Genomic DNA, 17,044 nt, shown 5'->3' on the forward strand with positions numbered 1-17,044 from the left:
AACTGCACCGGATACGGCCCCCAAAATGCGCCGCTGCGCAAAAACCGGGCAGGATCCGACCCGCGGAATGCGCCGCCGCGCAAAAACCGGGCAGGATCCGGCCCCCAAAATGCGCCGCCGCGCAAAAACCGGACCGGATACAGCCCGCGGAATGGGCTGCTGCCCAACAACTGGACCGGATCCGGTCCACGCAATGCGCCGCCGCGCAAAAACCAGACCGGATCCGGCCCGCGGAATGCGCCGCCGCGCAAAAACCGGACCCGGATACGGCCCGCGGAATGCTCCGGTGCCGCACAAAAACCGGACCGGATACAGCCCGCGGAATGCGTCGCCGCGCAAAAACCGGACATGATCCGGCCCGCGGAATGCGCCGCCGCACAAAAACCGGACCAGATGCGGCCCGCGCAATGCACCGCTGCGCAAAAACCGGGCAGGATCTGGCCCGCGGAATGCACCGCCGCGCAAAAACCGGACCGGATACGGCCAGCGGAATGCGCCGGTGCCGCGCAAAAACCAGACCGGGCACGGCCCACGGAATGCGCCGCCGCGCAAAAACCGGGCAGGATCCGGCCCGCAGAATGCGCCGCCGCGCAAAAACCAGACCGGATACTGCCCGCGGAATGGGCCGCCACGCAAAAACTGCACCGGATACGGCCCCCAAAATGCGCCGCCGCGCAAAAACGGGACAGGATCCGGCCCGCGGAATGCGTCGCCGCGCAAAAATCGGACCGGATCCGGCCCGCGGAATGCGCCGCCGCGCAAAAAACGGACCAGATCCGGCCCGCGCAATGCACCGCCGCGCAAAAAGCGGGCCAGATCCGGCCCGCGCAATGCGCCGCTGCGCAAAAACCGGACCGGATCCGGCCCGCGGAATGGGCCGCCACGCAAAAACCGGACCGGATGCGGCCCCCAAAATGCGCCGCCACGCAAAAAACAGACAGGATCCGGCCAGCGGAACGGGCCGCCACGCAAAAACCGGACCGGATCCGGCCCCCAAAATGCGCCGCCACGCAAAAACCAGACAGGATCCGGCCCGCGGAATGGGCCGCCGCGCAAAAACCGGACCGTATATGGCCCCCAAAATGCGCTGCCGCGCAAAAAACGGACCGGATCCGGCTCGCACAATGCGCCGCCGTGCAAAAACCGGGCAGGATCCGGCCCGCGCAATGCGCCGGTGCCGCGCAAAAACCGGACCGGATACAGCCCGCGGAATGGGCCGCCACGCAAAAACCGGACCGGATCCGGCCCCCAAAATGCGCCGCCGCGCAAAAACCGGACCGGAGCCGGCCCGCGCAATGCGCCGCCGCGCAAAAACCGGACCGGATACGGCCCGCGGAATGCGCCGGTGCTGTGCAAAAACCGGACCGGATCCGGCCCCCAAAATGCGCCGCCGCGCAAAAACCGGACCGGATCCCGCCCGCGCAATGCGCCGCCGCGCAAAAACCGGACCGGATCCAGCCCGCGGAATGCGCTGGTGCCGTGCAAAAACCGGACCGGATCCTGCCCGCGGAATGCTCCGCGAAGCAAAAACCAGACCGGATACGGCCAGCGGAATGCGCCGGTGCCGCGCAAAAACCGGACCGGATCCGGACACAAAATGTGCCGCCGCGCAAAAACCGGACTGGATCCAGCCCGCGGACTGCGCCGCCGCGCAAAAACCGGACCGGATACGGCCCGCGGAATGCGCCGGCGCCGCGCAAAAACCGGACCGGATCTGGCCCGCGGAATGCGCCGCCGCGCAAAAACCGGACCGGATCCGGCCCGCCGAATGGGCCGCCGTGCAAAAACCGGACCGGATACAGCCCGCAGAATGGGACGCCACGCAAAAACCGGACCGGATCCGGCCCCCAAAGTGTGCCGCTGCGCAAAAACCGGACCGGATCCGGCCCGCGCAATGCGCCGCTGCGCAAAAACCGGACCGGATCCGGCCCGCGGAATGGGCCGCCACGCAAAAACTGGACCGGATACGGCCCCCGGAATGGGCCGCCGTGCAAAAACCGGACCGGATCTGTGCTGCGGAACGCTCCGCCGCGCAAAAAACGGACCGGATCCGACCCGCGGAATGTGCCGCCGCGCAACAATCGGACATGATCCGGCACCCAAAATGCGCCGCCGCGCAAAAAACGGCCGGATCCGGCCCGCGGAATGCGCCGCCGCGCAAAAACCAGACCGGATCCGGCCCGCGGAATGCGCCGCCGCGCAAAAACCGGACCGGATCCGTCCCGCGGAATGGGCCACCACGCAAAAACCGGACCGGATACGGCCCGCGGAATGCGCCGGTGCCGCGCAAAAACCGGACCGGGTACGGTCCGCCGAATGCGTCGCCGCGCAAAAACCGGACACGATCCGGCCCGCGGAATGCGCCGCCGCACAAAAACCGGACCGGATGCGGCCCGCGCAATGCGCCGCTGCGCAAAAACCGGACCGGATACGGCCAGCGGAATGCGCCGGTGCCGCGCAAAAACCAGACCGGGCACGGCCCACGGAATGCGCCGCCGCGCAAAAACCGGGCAGGATCCGGCCCGCAGAATGCGCCGCCGCGCAAAAACCAGACCGGATACTGCCCGCGGAATGGGCCGCCACGCAAAAACTGCACCGGATACGGCCCCCAAAATGCGCCGCCGCGCAAAAACGGGACAGGATCCGGCCCGCGGAATGCGTCGCCGCGCAAAAATCGGACCGGATCCGGCCCGCGGAATGCGCCGCCGTGCAAAAAACGGACCAGATCCGGCCCGCGCAATGCACCGCCGCGCAAAAAGCGGGCCAGATCCGGCCCGCGCAATGCGCCGCTGCGCAAAAACCGGACCGGATCCGGCCCGCGGAATGGGCCGCTACGCAAAAACCGGACCGGATTCGGCCCCCAAAATGCGCCGCCATGCAAAAAACAGACAGGATCCGGCCCGCGGAATGGGCCGCCACGCAAAAACCGGACCGGATCCGGCCCCCAAAATGCGCCGCCACGCAAAAACCAGACAGGATCCGGCCCGCGGAATGGGCCGCCACGCAAAAACCGGACCGTATATGGCCCCCAAAATGCGCCGCCACGGAAAAACCGGGCAGGATCCGGCCCGCACAATGCGCCGCCGTGCAAAAACCGGGCAGGATCCGGCCCGCGCAATGCGCCGGTGCCGCGCAAAAACCGGACCGGATACAGCCCGCGGAATGGGCCGCCACGCAAAAACCGGACCGGATCCGGCCCCCAAAATGCGCCGCCGCGCAAAAACCGGACCGGATCCGGCCCGCGCAATGCGCCGCCGCGCAAAAACCGGACCGGATCCGGCCCGCGGAATGCGCCGGTGCTGTGCAAAAACCGGACCGGATCCTGCCCGCGGAATGCTCCGCGAAGCAAAAACCAGACCGGATACGGCCAGCGGTATGCGCCGGTGCCGCGCAAAAACCGGACCGGATCCGGACACAAAATGTGCCGCCGCGCAAAAACCGGACTGGATCCAGCCCGCGGACTGCGCCGCCGCGCAAAAACCGGACCGGATACGGCCCGCGGAATGCGCCGGCGCCGCGCAAAAACCGGACCGGATCTGGCCCGCGGAATGCGCCGCCGCGCAAAAACCGGGCAGGATCCGGCCCGCGGAATGGGCCGCCGTGCAAAAACCGGACCGGATACAGCCCGCAGAATGGGACGCCACGCAAAAACCGGACCGGATCCGGCCCCCAAAGTGTGCCGCTGCGCAAAAACCGGACAGGATCCGGCCCGCGCAATGCGCCGCCGTGCAAAAACCAGACAGGATCCGGCCCGCAGACTGTGCCGCCACGCAAAAACTGGACCGGATCCGGCCCCCAAAATGCGCCGCCACGCAAAAACCAGACAGGATCCGGCCCGCGCAATACGCCGCCACGCAAAAACCGGACCGTATATGGCCCCCAAAATGCGCCGCCGCGCAAAAAACGGACCGGATCCGGCTCGCACAATGCGCCGCCGTGCAAAAACCGGGCAGGATCCGGCCCGCGCAATGCGCCGGTGCCGCGCAAAAACTGGACCGGATACAGCCCGCGGAATGGGCCGCCACGCAAAAACCGGACCGGATCCGGCCCCCAAAATGCGCCGCCGCGCAAAAACCGGACCGGATCCGGCCCGCGCAATGCGCCGCCGCGCAAAAACCGGACCGGATACGGCCCGCGGAATGCGCCGGTGCTGTGCAAAAACCGGACCGGATCCGGCCCCCAAAATGCGCCGCCGCGCAAAAACCGGACCGGATCCGGCCCGCGCAATGCGCCGCCGCGCAAAAACCGGACCGGATCCAGCCCGCGGAATGCGCCGGTGCCGTGCAAAAACCGGACCGGATCCTGCCCGCGGAATGCTCCGCGAAGCAAAAACCAAACCGGATACGGCCCGCGGAATGCGCCGGTGCCGCGCAAAAACCGGACCGGATCCGGACACAAAATGTGCCGCCGCGCAAAAACCGGACTGGATCCAGCCCGCGGACTGCGCCGCCGCGCAAAAACCGGACCGGATACGGCCCGCGGAATGCGCCGGCGCCGCTCAAAAACCGGACCGGATCTGGCCCGCGGAATGCGCCGGTGCCGCGCAAAAACCGGACCGGATCTGGCCCGCGGAATGCGCCGCCGCGCAAAAACCGGGCAGGATCCGGCCCGCGGAATGGGCCGCCGTGCAAAAACCGGACCGGATACAGCCCGCAGAATGGGACGCCACGCAAAAACCGGACCGGATCCGGCCCCCAAAGTGTGCCGCTGCGCAAAGACCGGACAGGATCCGGCCCCCAAAATGCGCCGCCACGAAAAAACCGGACCGGATCCTGCCCGCGCCACGCTCCACCGCGCAAAAACCGGACAGGATCCGGCCCGCAGAATGGGCCTCCACGCAAAAACCAGACAGGATACGGCCCGCGGATTGCGCCGCCGCGCAAAAACCGGACCGGATCTGGCCCCCAAAGTGTGCCGCTGCGCAAAAACCGGACCGGATCCGGCCCGCGCAATGCGCCGCTGCGCAAAAACCGGACCGGATCCGGCCCGCGCAATGCGCCGCTGCGCAAAAACCGGACCGGATCCGGCCCGCGGAATGGGCCGCCACGCAAAAACTGGACCGGATACGGCCCCCGGAATGGGCCGCCGTGCAAAAACCGGACCGGATCTGTGCTGCGGAACGCTCCGCCGCGCAAAAAAAGGACCGGATCCGACCCGCGGAATGTGCCGCCGCGCAACAATCGGACATGATCCGGCACCCAAAATGCGCCGCCGCGCAAAAACCGGACCGGATCCGGCCCGCGGAATGCGCCGCCGCGCAAAAACCAGACCGGATCCGGCCCGCGGAATGCGCCGCCGCGCAAAAACCGGACCGGATCCGGCCCGCGGAATGGGCCACCACGCAAAAACCGGACCGGATACGGCCCGCGGAATGCGCCGGTGCCGCGCAAAAACCGGACCGGGTACGGTCCGCCGAATGCGTCGCCGCGCAAAAACCGGACACGATCCGGCCCGCGGAATGCGCCGCCGCACAAAAACCGGACCGGATGCGGCCCGCGCAATGCGCCGCTGCGCAAAAACCGGGCAGGATCTGGCCCGCGGAATGCACCGCCGCGCAAAAACCGGACCGGATACTGCCCGCGGAATGGGCCGCCACGCAAAAACTGCACCGGATACGGCCCCCAAAATGCGCCGCCGCGCAAAAACGGGACAGGATCCGGCCCGCGGAATGCGTCGCCGCGCAAAAATCGGACCGGATCCGGCCCGCGGAATGCGCCGCCGTGCAAAAAACGGACCAGATCCGGCCCGCGCAATGCACCGCCGCGCAAAAAGCGGGCCAGATCCGGCCCGCGCAATGCGCTGCTGCGCAAAAACCGGACCGGATCCGGCCCGCGGAATGGGCCGCCACGCAAAAACCGGACCGGATCCGGCCCCCAAAATGCGCCGCCACGCAAAAACCAGACAGGATCCGGCCCGCGGAATGGGCCGCCACGCAAAAACCGGACCGGATCCGGCCCCCAAAATGCGCCGCCACGCAAAAACCAGACAGGATCCGGCCCGCGGAATGGGCCGCCACGCAAAAACCGGACCGTATATGGCCCCCAAAATGCGCCGCCGCGCAAAAAACGGGCAGGATCCAGCCCGCGCAATGCACCGGTGCCGCGCAAAAACCGGACCGGATACAGCCCGCGGAATGGGCCGCCACGCAAAAACCGGACCGGATCCGGCCCCCAAAATGCGTCGCCGCGCAAAAATCGGACCGGATCCGGCCCGCGGAATGCGCCGCCACGCAAAAACCGGACCGGATACGGCCCGCGGAATGCTCCGGTGCCGCACAAAAACCGGACCGGATACAGCCCGCGGAATGGGCCGCCGCGCAAAAACCGGACCGGATCCGGCTCCCAAAATGCGCCGCCGCGCAAAAACCGGACATGATCCGGCACACAAAATGCGCCGCCGCGCAAAAACCGGGCAGGATCCGGCCCGCGGAGCGCGCCGCCACGCAAAAACCGGACCGGATACGGCCCGCGGAATGCTCCGGTGCCGCACAAAAACCGGACCGGATACAGCCCGCGGAATGTGTCGCCGCGCAAAAACCGGACCGGATCCGGCCCCCAAAATACGCCGCCGCGCAAAAACGGGACAGGATCCAGCCCGCGGAATGCGTCGCCGCGCAACAATCGGACATGATCCGGCACCCAAAATGCGCCGCCGCGCAAAAAACGGACCAGATCCGGCCCGCGCAATGCGCCGCTGCGCAAAAACCGGACCGGATCCGGCCCGCGGAATGGGCCGCCACGCAAAAACTGGACCGGATACGGCCCCCGGAATGGGCCGCCGTGCAAAAACCGGACCGGATCTGTGCTGCGGAACGCTCCACCGCGCAAAAAACGGACCGGATCCGGCCCGCGGAATGTGCCGCCGCGCAAAAACCGGACAGGATCCGGCCCGAGGAATGCGCCGCCGCGCAAAAACCGGACCGGATCCGGCCCGCGCAATGCGCCGCCGCGCAAAAACCAGACCGGATCCGGCCCGCGGAATGCGCCGCCGCGCAAAAACCGGGCAGGATGCGGCCCGAGGAAAGCACCGCCGCGCAAAAACCGTACCGGATCCGGCCCGCGGAATGGGCCACCACGCAAAAACCGGACAGGATCCGGCCCGCGGAATGTGCCGCCGCGCAAAAACCGGACCGGGTACGGTCCGCCGAATGCGTCGCCGCGCAAAAACCGGACACGATCCGGCCCGCGGAATGCGCCGCCGCACAAAAACCGGACCAGATGCGGCCCGCGCAATGCACCGCTGCGCAAAAACCGGGCAGGATCTGGCCCGCGGAATGCACCGCCGCGCAAAAACCGGACCGGATACGGCCAGCGGAATGCGCCGGTGCCGCGCAAAAACCAGACCGGGCACGGCCCACGGAATGCGCCGCCGCGCAAAAACGGGACAGGATCCGGCCCGCGGAATGCGTCGCCGCGCAAAAATCGGACCGGATCCGGCCCGCGCAATGCGCCGCTGCGCAAAAACCGGACCGGATCCGGCCCGCGGAATGGGCCGCCGCACAAAAACCGGACCGGATTCGGCCCCCAAAATGCGCCGCCATGCAAAAAACAGACAGGATCCGGCCAGCGGAACGGGCCGCCACGCAAAAACCGGACCGGATCCGGCCCCCAAAATGCGCCGCCACGCAAAAACCAGACAGGATCCGGCCCGCGGAATGGGCCGCCACGCAAAAACCGGACCGGATCCGGCCCCCAAAATGCGCCGCCACGCAAAAACCAGACAGGATCCGGCCCGCGGAATGGGCCGCCACGCAAAAACCGGACCGTATATGGCCCCCAAAATGCGCCGCCGCGCAAAAACCGGGCAGGATCCGGCCCGCACAATGCGCCGCCGTGCAAAAACCGGGCAGGATCCGGCCCGCGCAATGCGCCGGTGCCGCGCAAAAACCGGACCGGATACAGCCCGCGGAATGGGCCGCCACGCAAAAACCGGACCGGATCCGGCCCCCAAAATGCGCCGCCGCGCAAAAACCGGACCGGATCCGGCCCGCGCAATGCGCCGCCGCGCAAAAACCGGACCGGATACGGCCCGCGGAATGCGCCGGTGCTGTGCAAAAACCGGACCGGATCCGGCCCCCAAAATGCGCCGCCGCGCAAAAACCAGACCGGATCCAGCCCGCACAATGCGCCGCCGCGCAAAAACCGGACCGGATCCAGCCCGCGGAATGCGCCGGTGCCGTGCAAAAACCGGACCGGATCCGGACACAAAATGTGCCACCGCGCAAAAACCGGACTGGATCCGGCCCGCGGACTGCGCCGCCGCGCAAAAACCAGACCGGATACGGCCCGCGGAATGCGCCGGCGCCGCGCAAAAACCGGACCGGATCTGGCCCGCGGAATGCGCCGCCGCGCAAAAACCGGACCGGATCCGGCCCTCGGAATGGGCCGCCGTGCAAAAACCGGACCGGATACAGCCCGCAGAATGGGACGCCACGCAAAAACCGGACCGGATCCGGCCCCCAAAGTGTGCCGCTGCGCAAAAACCGGACAGGATCCGGCCCGCGCAATGCGCCGCCGTGCAAAAACCAGACAGGATCCGGCCCGCAGACTGTGCCGCCGCGCAAAAACCGGACCGGATACAGCCCGCGGAATGAGCTGCCGCGCAAAAACTGGACCGGATCCGGCCCGCGCAATGCGCCGCCGCGCAAAAAACGGACCAGATCCGGCCCGCGGACTGCGCCGCCAAGCAAAAACCGGACCGGATACGGCCCGCGGAATGCGCCAGTGCCGCGCAAAAAACCGGACCGGGTACGGCCCGCGGAATGCGTCGCCGCGCAAAAACCGCACCGGATCCGGCCCCCAAAATGCGCCGCCGAGCAAAAACCGGGCAGGATCCGGCCCGTGCAATGCGCCGGTGCCGCGCAAAAACCGGACCGGACCCGGCCCGCGGAATGGGCCGCCACGCAAACACCGGGCCGGATCCGGCCCGCGCAATGCGCCGCCGCGCAAAAACCGGACCGGATCCGGCCCCCAAAATGCGCCGCCGCGCAAAAACCGGACCGGATCCGGCCCGCGCCACGCGCCGCCGTGCAAAAACCGGACCGGATACGGCCCGCGCCACGCGCCGCCGTGCAAAAACCGGACCGGATACGGCCCGCGGAATGGGCCGCCGTGCAAAAACCGGACCGGATCTGCGCTGCGGAACGCTCCGCCGCGCAAAAATCGGACCGGATCCGGCCCGCGGAATGCGCCGCCGCGCAAAAACCGGACTGGATCCGGCCCGCGGAATGCGCCGCCGCGCAAAAAACGGACCGGATCCGGCCCGCGGAATGCGTTGCCGCGCAAAAACCGGACCGGATACGGCCCGCGGAATGCGCCGGTGCCGCGCAAAAACCGGACCGGGTACGGTCCGCCGAATGCGTCGCCGCGCAAAAACCGGACAGGATCCGGCCCGCGGATTGCGCCGCCGCGCAAAAACCAGGCAGGATCTGGCCTGAGGAATGCACCGCCGCGCAAAAACCAAAACCGGATCCAGCCCGCGGTATGCGCTGCCGCGCAAAAAACGGACCGGATCCGGCCCGCGGAGCGCGCCGCCGCGCAAAAACCGGGCAGGATCTGGCCCGCGGAATGCACCGCCGCGCAAAAACCGGACCGGATACGACCCGCGGAATGGGCCGCCGCGCAAAAACCGGACCGGATCCAACCCGCGGAATGCGCCGCCGCACAAAAACCGGACCAGATCCGACCCGCGCAATGCTCCGCTGCGCAAAAACCGGACCGGATCCGGCCCGCAGAATGGGCCTCCACGCAAAAACCGGACCGGATCCGGCCCGCGGAATGGGCCGCCGCACAAAAACCGGACCGGATACAGCCCGCGGAATGGGCCGCCGCGCAAAAAACGGACCAGATCCAGCCCGCGGAATGCGCCGCCGCGCAAAAAACGGACCGGATCCGGCTCGCGGCATGGGCCGCCGCACAAAAACCAGGCAGGATCTGGCCCGCGGAATGCACCGCCGCGCAAAAACCGGACCAGATACGGCCCCCGGAATGGGCCGCCGCGCAAAAACCGGACCGGATCTGGCCCGCGGTATGGGCTGCCGCGCAAAAACCGGACCGGATCCGACCCCCAAAATGCGCCGCCGTGCAAAAACCGGGCAGGATCCGGCCCGCGGAATGCGCCGGTACCGCGCAAAAACCGGACCGGATACAGCCCGCGGAATGGGCCGCAACGAAAAACCGGTCCGGATCTGGCCCCAAAATGCGCCGCCGCGCAAAAACCGGACCGGATCCGGCCCGCGCAATGCGCCGCCGCGCAAAAAACCGGACCGGATCCGGCCCGCGGAATGCGCCGCCGCGCAAAAACCGGACCGGATCCGGCCCGCGGAATGGGCCGCCGCGCAAAAACCGGACCGGATCCGGCCCGCAGAATGCGCCGCCGCGCAAAAATCGGACCGGATACGGCCCGCGGAATGGGCCGCCACGCAAAAACTGCACCGGATACGGCCCGCGGAATGGGCCGCCGCGCAAAAACCGGGCAGGATCCGACCCGCGGAATGCGTCGCCGCGCAAAAACCGGACCGGATACGGCCCGCGCAATGCGCCGCCGCGCAAAAACCGGACCGGATCCGGCCCGCGCCACGCGCCGCCGTGCAAAAAACGGACCGGATACGGCCCGCGGAATGGGCCGCCACGCAAAAACTGCACCGGATACGGCCCCCGGAATGGGCCGCCGCGCAAAAACCAGACAGGATCCGACCCGCGGAATGCGTCGCTGCGCAAAAACCGGACCGGATCCGGCTCCCAAAATGCGCCGCCGCGCAAAAACTGGACCGGATCCAGCCCGCGCAATGCGCCGCCGCGCAAAAAACGGACCAGATCCGGCCCGCGGACTGCGCCGCCGTGCAAAAACCGGACCGGATACGGCCAGCGGAATGGGCCGCCACGCAAAAACCGAACCGGATCCGGCCGCCAAAATGCGCCGCCGCGCATTACCGACACAGGATCCGGCCCCCAAAATGCGCCGCCGAGCAAAAACCGGACAGGATCCGGCCCGCGGAATGCGCCGGTGCCGCGCAAAAACCGGACCGGATCCGGCCCGCGGAATGGGCCGCCACGCAAAAACCGGACCGGATCCGGCCCCCAAAATGCGCCGCCGCGCAAAAACCGGACCGGATCCGGCCCGCGCAATGCGCCGCCGCGCAAAAACCGGACCGGATCCGGCCCGCGGAATGCGCCGGTGCCGTGCAAAAACCGGACCGGATACGGCCCCCAAAATGCATCGCCGCGCAAAAACCGGACCGGATCCGGCCCGCGGAATGCGCCGCGAAGCAAAAACCAGACCGGATCCGGCCCGCGGAATGGGCCGCCGCGCAAAAACCGGACCGGATCTGCGCTGCGGAACGCTCCGCCGCGCAAAAATCGGACCGGATCCGGCCCGCGGAATGCGCCGCCGCGCAAAAACCGGACTGGATCCGGCCCGCGGAATGCGCCGCCGCGCAAAAAACGGACCGGATCCGGCCCGCGGAATGCGCCGCCGCGCAAAAACCGGACCGGATACGGCCCGCGGAATGCGCCGGTGCCGCGCAAAAACCGGACCGGGTACGGTCCGCCGAATGCGTCGCCGCGCAAAAACCGGACAGGATCCGACCCGCGGATTGCGCCGCCGCGCAAAAACCAGGCAGGATCTGGCCTGCGGAATGCACCGCCGCGCAAAAACCGAAACTGGATCCAGACCGCGGTATGCGCTGCCGCGCAAAAAACGGACCGGATCCGGCCCGCGGAGCGCGCCGCCGCGCAAAAACCGGGCAGGATCTGGCCCGCGGAATGCGCCGCCGTGCAAAAACCAGACCGGATACGACCCGCGGAATGGGCCGCCGCGCAAAAACCGGACCGGATCCAACCCGCGGAATGCGCCGCCGCACAAAAACCGGACCAGATCCGACCCGCGCAATGCTCCGCTGCGCAAAAACCGGACCGGATCCGGCCCGCAGAATGGGCCTCCACGCAAAAACCGGACCGGATCTGGCCCGCGGAATGGGCCGCCGCACAAAAACCGGACCGGATACAGCCCGCGGAATGGGCCGCCGCGCAAAAAATGGACCAGATCCAGCCCGCGGAATGCGCCGCCGCGCAAAAAACGGACCGGATCCGGCTCGCGGCATGGGCCGCCGCACAAAAACCAGGCAGGATCTGGCCCGCGGAATGCACCGCCGCGCAAAAACCGGACCGGATACGGCCCCCAAAATGCGCCGCCGCGCAAAAACCGGACCGGATCTGGCCCGCGGTATGGGCCGCCGCGCAAAAACCGGACCGGATCCGACCCCCAAAATGCGCCGCCGTGCAAAAACCGGGCAGGATCCGGCCCGCGGAATGCGCCGGTACCGCGCAAAAACCGGACCGGATACAGCCCGCGGAATGGGCCGCAACGAAAAACCGGTCCGGATCTGGCCCCAAAATGCGCCGCCGCGCAAAAACCGGACCGGATCCGGCCCGCGCAATGCGCCGCCGCGCAAAAACCGGACCGGATCCGGCCTGCGGAATGCGCCGCCGCGCAAAAACCGGACCGGATCCGGCCCGCGGAATGGGCCGCCACGCAAAAACTGCACCGGATACGGCCCCCGGAATGGGCCGCCGCGCTAAAACCGGGCAGGATCCGACCCGCGGAATGCGTCGCTGCGCAAAAACAGGACCGGATCCGGCCCGCGGAATGCGCCGCCGCGCAAAAACTGGACCGGATCCAGCCCGCGCAATGCGCCGCCGTGCAAAAACCGGACCGGATACGGCCAGCGGAATGGGCCGCCACGCAAAAACCGAACCGGATCCAGCCGCCAAAATGCGCCGCCGCGCATTACCAACACAGGATCCGGCCCCCAAAATGCGCCGCCGAGCAAAAACCGGACAGGATCCGGCCCGCGGAATGCGCCGGTGCCGCGCTAAAACCGGACCGGATCCGGCCCGCGGAATGGGCCGCCACGCAAAAACCGGACCGGATCCGGCCCCCAAAATGCGCCGCCGCGCAAAAACCGGACCGGATCCGGCCCGCGCAATGCGCCGCCGCGCAAAAACCGGACCGGATCCGGCCCCCAAAATGCGCCGCCGCGCAAAAACCGGACCGGATACGGCCCGCGCCACGCGCCGCCGTGCAAAAAACGGAACGGATACGGCCCGCGGAATGGGCCCCGTGCAAAAACCGGACCGGATCTGTGCTGCGGAACGCTCCGCCGCGCAAAAACGGACCGGATCCGGCCCGCGGAATGTGCCGCCGCGCAAAAACCGGACAGGATCCGGCCCGCGGAATGCGCCGCCGCGCAAAAAACGGACCGGATCCGGCCCGCGGATGCGCCGCCGCGCAAAAACCGGACTGGATCCGGCCCGCGCAAGGCGCCGCCGCGCAAAAACTGGGCAGGATGCGTCCCGAGGAAAGCACCGCCGCGCAAAAACCGGACCGGATCCGGCCCGCGGAATGGACCGCCGTGCAAAAACCGGACCGAATCCGGCCCGCGGAATGTGCCGCCGCGCAAAAACCGGACCGGATACGGCCCGCGGAATGCGCCGGTGCCGCGCAAAAACCGGCCCGGGTACGGTCCGCCGAATGCGCCGCCACGCAAAAACCGGACCGGATCCGGCCCCCAAAATGCGCCGCCGCGCATTAAACCAGACAGGATCTGGCCCCCAAAATGCGCCGCCGAGCAAAAACCGGACAGGATCCGGCACGCGGAATGCGCCGCCGTGCAAAAACCGGGCAGGATCCGGCCCGCGGAATGCGCCGGTGCCGCGCAAAAACCGGACCGGATCCGGCCCGCGGAATGGGCTGCCACGCAAAAACCGGACCGGATCCGGCCCCCAAAATGCGCCGCCGCGCAAAAACCGGACCGGATCTGGGCTGCGGAACGCTCTGCCGCGCAAAAAACGGACCGGATCCGGCTCGCACAATGCGCCGCCGTGCAAAAAGCGGGCAGGATCCGGCCCGCGGAATGCGCCGGTGACGCGCAAAAACCGGACCGGGTACAGTCCGCGGATTGGGCCGCCACGCAAAAACCGGACCGGATCCGGCCCGCAGACTGTGCCGCCGCGCAAAAACCGGACCGGATCCGGCCCGCGGAATGCGCCGCCGTGCAAAAACCGGGCAGGATCCGGCCCGCGGAATGCGCCGGTGCCGTGCAAAAACCGGACCGGATCCGGCCCGCGGAATGGGCCGCCACGCAAAAACCGGACCGGATACGGCCCCCAAAATGCGCCGCCGCGCAAAAACCGGACCGGATCTGGGCTGCGGAACGCTCCGCCGCGCAAAAAACGGACCGGATCCGGCTCGCACAATGCGCCGCCGTGCAAAAAGCGGGCAGGATCCGGCCCGCGGAATGCGCCGGTGCCGCGCAAAAACCGGACCGGGTACAGTCCGCGGATTGGGCCGCCGAGCAAAAACCGGACCGGATCCGGCCCCCAAAATGCGCCGCCGCGCAAAAACCGGACCGGATCCGGCCCGCGCAATGCGCCGCCGCGCAAAAACCGGACCGGATCCGGCCCGCGGAATGCGCCGGTGCCGTGCAAAAACCGGACCGGATACGGCCCCCAAAATGCATCGCCGCGCAAAAACCGGACCGGATCCGGCCCGCGGAATGCGCCGCGAAGCAAAAACCAGACCGGATCCGGCCTGCGGAATGGGCCGCCGCGCAAAAACCGGACCGGATACGGCCCGCGCAATGCGCCGCCGCGCAAAAACCGGACCGGATCCGGCCCGCGCCACGCGCCGCCGTGCAAAAAACGGACCGGATACGGCCCGCGGAATGGGCCGCCGCGCAAAAACTGGACCGGATACGGCTCCCGGAATGGGCCGCCGTGCAAAAAACGGACCGGATCTGGGCTGCGGAACGCTCCGCCGCGCAAAAAACGGACCGGATCCGGCTCGCGGAATGGGCCGCCGTGCAGAACCGGGCAGGATCCGGCCCGAGGAAAGCACCGCCGCGCAAAAACCGGACAGGATACGGCCCGCGGAATGGGCCGCCACGCAAACACCGGACCGGATCCGGCCCCCAAAATGCGCTGCCGCGCAAAAACCGGACCGGATACGGCCCGCGCAATGCGCCGCCGCGCAAAAACCGGACCGGATACGGCCCGTGGAATGCGCCGGTGCCGCGCAAAAACCGGACCGGATACGGCCCCCAAAATGCATCGCCGCACAAAAACCGGACCGGATCCGTCTCGCGGAATGGGCCGCCGCGCAAAAACCGGACCGGATACGGCCCGCGCAATGCGCCGCCGCGCAAAAAACGGACCGGATCCGGCCCGCGCCACGCGCCGCCGTGCAAAAAACGGACCGGATACGGCCCGCGGAATGGGCCGCCACGCAAAAACTGGACCGGATACGGCCCCCGGAATGGGACGCCGTGCAAAAATCGGACCGGATCTGGGCTGCGGAACGCTCCGCCGCGCAAAAAACGGACCGGATCCGGCTCGCGGAATGGGCCGCCGCGCAAGAACCGGGCAGGATCCGGCCCGAGGAAAGCACCGCCGCGCAAAAACCGGACAGGATACGGCCCGCGGAATGGGCCGCCACGCAAACACCGGACCGGATCCGGACACAAAATGTGCCGCCGCGCAAAAACCGGACAGGATCCGGGCCGCGGAATGTGCCGCCGCGCAAAAACCGGACCGGATATGGCCCGCGGAATGCGCCGGTGCCGCGCAAAAACCGGACCAGGTATGGTCCGCGGAATGCGTCGCTGCGCAAAAACCGGACCGGATCCAGCCCGCGGAATGCGCCGCCGCACAAAACCTGGACCGGATCCGGCCCGCGGAATGCGCCGCCGTGCAAAAACCGGACCGGATCCGGCCCGCGCAATGCGCCGCCGCGCAAAAACCGGACCGGATCTGGGCTGCGGAATGCACCGCCGCGCAAAAAACGGACCGGATCCGGCTCGCACAATGCGCCGCCGTGCAAAAAGCGGGCAGGATCCGGCCCGCGGAATGCGCCGGTGCCGCGCAAAAACCGGACCGGGTACAGTCCGCGGATTGGGCCGCCACGCAAAAACCGGACCGGATCCGGCTCCCAAAATGCGCCGCCGCGCAAAAACCGGACCGGATCCGGCCCGCGCAATGCGCCGCCGCGCAAAAACCGGACCGGATCCGGCCCGCGGAATGCGCCGGTGCCGTGCAAAAACCGGACCGGATACGGCCCCCAAAATGCATCGCCGCGCAAAAACCGGACCGGATCCGGCCCGCGGAATGCGCCGCGAAGCAAAAACCAGACCGGATCCGGCCTGCGGAATGGGCCGCCGCGCAAAAACCGGACCGGATACGGCCCGCGCAATGCGCCGCCGCGCAAAAACCGGACCGGATCCGGCCCGCGCCACGCGCCGCCGTGCAAAAAACGGACAGGATACGGCCCGCGGAATGGGCCGCCGCGCAAAAACTGGACCGGATACGGCCCCCGGAATGGGCCGCCGTGCAAAAACCGGACCGGATCTGGGCTGCGGAACGCTCCGCCGCGCAAAAAACGGACCGGATCCGGCTCGCGGAATGGGCCGCCGTGCAAGAACCGGGCAGCATCCGGCCCGAGGAAAGCACCGCCGCGCAAAAACCGGACAGGATACGGCCCGCGGAATGGGCCGCCACGCAAACACCGGACCGGATCCGGCCCCCAAAATGCGCTGCCGCGCAAAAACCGGACCGGATCCGGCCCGCGCAATGCGCCGCCGCGCAAAAACCGGACCGGATCCGGCCCGCGGAATGCGCCGGTGCCGCGCAAAAACCGGACCGGATACGGCCCCCAAAATGCATCGCCGCGCAAAAACCGGACCGGATCCGGCTCGCGGAATGCGCCGCGAAGCAAAAACCAGACCGGATCCGGCCCGCGGAATGGGCCGCCGCGCAAAAACCGGACCGGATACGGCCCGCGCAATGTGCCGCCGCGCAAAAAACGGACCGGATCCGGCCCGCGCCACGCGCCGCCGTGCAAAAAACGGACCGGATACGGCCCGCGGAATGGGCCGCCACGCAAAAACTGGACCGGATACGGCCCCCGGAATGGGCCGCCGTGCAAAAATCGGACCGGATCTGGGCTGCGGAACGCTCCGCCGCGCAAAAAACGGACCGGATCCGGCTCGCGG

The sequence above is a fragment of the Phalacrocorax carbo genome, chromosome 13 (assembly GCF_963921805.1).
Source record: "Phalacrocorax carbo chromosome 13, bPhaCar2.1, whole genome shotgun sequence".
Lineage (NCBI taxonomy): Eukaryota > Metazoa > Chordata > Aves > Suliformes > Phalacrocoracidae > Phalacrocorax > Phalacrocorax carbo.